This window comes from Penaeus monodon, unplaced genomic scaffold, assembly GCF_015228065.2.
Source record: "Penaeus monodon isolate SGIC_2016 unplaced genomic scaffold, NSTDA_Pmon_1 PmonScaffold_9169, whole genome shotgun sequence".
Taxonomy (NCBI): Eukaryota; Metazoa; Arthropoda; class Malacostraca; order Decapoda; family Penaeidae; genus Penaeus; species Penaeus monodon.
Window position 1 is genome coordinate 6,287 of NW_023664513.1, and position 3,714 is coordinate 10,000.

The window sequence follows — 3,714 nt, forward strand, 5'->3', positions numbered from 1 at the left end:
CGATACATATTAATCCTTTTGATCTGGATGACATGACCTTTCGTTTATAGGTCAACTATTTCATGGGAAAATCTGGCTATGGGCCAGGTGATGCAAACTTGCCATCATAAGCATTTCAAATGAAAGACGGGGTAACGGGAAAGACTCGCCATGAGCACACAATCCTCTAAGGAGGAGGATTAGAAGCATTTGGCAATTTTGCATGACTCCCATTGATAAATGAGTGTAGAATGTAATGGGCTGTAAGCCAGACTGAAAGGGACCAGTTCCATGAAGGATGTCATTTCCGTGCTCAGAATCATATTCCTGGTGGAGGGTTGTATTAAGAGAAATTGAAAATTTTGAAAAAAAATAAAAATGACAAAACAATGTTTAAAATTCTTATTTTTTTTGCACTGACTTTAACACTACCTAGAGAGATGATATAGAGTCTGTACAAAGAAAACATCTATTACCATCTGGAAATGTAAAACAAATGATAAATTTTGGACATTGGAAAGTAATGTTTATGCCATAAATAGATAAGCGCTTGTGTGGGGCCTGGCCAAGTGGACCGCTCACATAAGCCTAATGGCCATTTTTTTGGTCATGTCATTACCGTGACACAACTGGATCTAAGGGGAATTATGCCTGAACCCCCTAGTCAGATAAAATTAATGGAACTTGGCATGTGTATTTGTATGTTTGTATTTGTGTGGGGTGTATATATGTATGTATGTATGTATGCATCTATTAAAGACTAAAATACTTTGTATTTTCAGTGCTGGAAGACATTGTAAGATCAATGACTGATAGTGAAGAATATGATGGAAATTCAGTAGTGACTGTTGGCCAATTCCTTCAACATCTGCATCGGCCTCTTCAACACACTGTGCCAGCAACAGCACACAATCTTGCAATTGCTGACCTTCTGCTGTCTGCAAACACAGCAAGTAAGTCTTTCAGATTATCTTTTTTATTATAATCTTGATGTTTGCAAATATTATTATATAAAAAAATAAATATTAGAAATAGACAAACATTATATATTTTGTTGTTGTTTGTTGTTATTATTATTATTATTATTTTTTTTTTTTTTTTTTTCCAATTGTTGCTATTAGTATCAATTTTTAATAACACAAAATGTTGGTATCATTCTTCACATATTTTTTTTAGAAAAAATTTTTTTAAGAAAAGTCTGAATGAAGAATCAACTATGGTCATATTAAGGGGGCATGTTCTTACTATGTCTGGTTGTACCTGCAGAGTGAAGCTGGTCTGCAACAAATCAAAGAACCCACACCTTCCACATCAAGATTATTGGTCACTTGTTAGCTGGCCCATCTGAGCTGCGCCATGTTACAAACCCAAATTTTGGGAAATGGTCTAGCCCATGAAACCAACTAATGAACATGGTAAGTTTAACTGTATTTTAGGGGAGGGGAAGAAGTCATCATAATAAGTACATCAAGTTGCATATTTATTTTATAAACAAAGTGGATAGTGAAAAGTAACTGAGAAAAATCAACTAAGTATTTGGGTTACTTAAATTGTTTATTTTCCTTGTCCCGATTCTCGAGTTGTGGGCTCTTGCTCTTGGAATCTGGCCGAAAAAGTGACCGTGAGGCAGCCTGTGTCTTGCTAGGTGTATTAGCGCCAATTGTCCCTTAAACAACAGAAAATAAAGAGACCGATTCAAAAAGGTCAAGCAAGGGGTTCCAACAAAGCCAAAAAACATTCCTCAGCAAGTCAGGAAGGAACCCCTGAATGGCCCCAACCCCATCGAAGTTTTGTCGTTCTTGCAACAAAAAAGATTCCAGTGGGGAAGTAAGGGAAGCAGCAAGGCGAGGGCTGCTGAGTTTGGGCGCAGAGGGTCAACAGCGCTGGGAACAAGTCCAGCTTTCATCACATGGGTTTTCAAGGCTTGAAGTAAAGGAAAGAACCAAGCTGTAAGGCAATTAATGCTCTACTTCTGGGGGTGCAGCACAGCGGTGCAGCTTAGTGTGGGCAAGTTAGTAAATCAAACCCTTTTCCAGTACGGGTAGTGCTGGAAATGCTATATAAAAAGAAGAGCATTGAAATTTCCTCTTTTCATTATTTTTTAATATGTATAGTTAAAACTATTTCATGTATATGTTGTTCCTCTATTTTTGCTTTTCCAGCTTTTTTTCTGGAATAAATATGATAAAGTGCTGATTGGTAATATTATGGTTAAAACAAAATGTTTGATTAATGCTAGAGACTGTATATGTATACCATGCCAATAATGGGTCTTAGCCACAGCTGTTCACTAACCCTCTATTATCTGAGTAAAAATATAAATATATATATTAATTTTTGAAACCCAAATGTTGATATGTGTAAAAAAAATAAAAAATATGTTTATTTTTTAATACAATTATCAAAAACTTACCTATAAACATATAGATGCATGTCAGGGCAATGACTCACTGATTTTGGCCTTCTTGGACAATAGAGGAGTGTGTTAATATGCTACATCTGCTCTCTAGCATAACCAGTGAGCCTAAGAACTTTCTACTATACAATGAGTTTTTGCACAATTTTACTGTAAACCAGTGAAATGTTTTTACAACAAATTACTTAGTGTTATTGAGGTGTATTTTTTTTTAAGCACCATATACTCTATGCCATTTTTTACATACTGCATGTAAAAATCTTGTACCATCTTACAAATTATTTTATATGTGATTTATGATTTCCAGCAAATTTTATCTAGTCCTGTAATATGTAAGTGCATTTTTTTAATTCATATACTTGAATCATTTGGGGTGGGGAAAGTCTTTTTTGATGGACCTTTTTCAATTTCCATGTTACTGTTATATTTATGGCTTGTAACAGTATTCAAATAGACTAGGGAAGACATGAAAAGAAAAAAAATCCCCCACAGTGAGTACTACAACCCCTGGCTTTCACCCAACCATGTGTGATTGTGCCTTACTGTTGTCAATAGCAATGTATGTTGCAGCACCTGCAGCCCTTTTGTTCCTGTATATACTGGATGTTAAAACATTGTTCCCCTGTATATTGTTCTCCTAGCATAAGTGTTGAAAAATATTATACACTGTCATTTTATGCGTTAAAAAAATGAATTTACAGTTGCATTTGTTTCAAAGACAATATGGCCTCAACCTTCTGCAACAGTTGGGATTAGTTAAAACCAAACTGAAGATCAAAAGTTTTATTAAATATCTTTGCATTTTATCTTGTTGGTACCAACTTCTGCTAGTTTTGAGATAAAATGAAAACCCCATGGAATGCCATGCATAAAATATAGTTGTATAAAAAATGTGTATATTAAAGATAAAATACATACACAACATTTTTTAAATTTCCCAAATTGTTATGATATTTTAACTGATATATTTAAATTGTGAATTATATAGGTAGAAGGGCTTTACAGAATATTGGGGAAAATATGCTGGGGTCTACAAACATTTTGAGAGAGACAAGGTTAATACTATATAATTACCACTGAAATCATATGACAATAGCAATATTCAAACCCTTACAAGGGATTTCAGACACAATCTCACAAACTTCAAACAAGGATTTTCATACTGCACTACCACAAACCTTTTAATTATAATTCTACACTGTGCAAATCCCCACCAATTTTGGGTGTAAAAGCTGGTCTTACTTCTAATAAACATACAACTCCAGTGTAACTTAAGCAATACTACTCCCTCCACCTTACATGCAATATTAGATAAATAA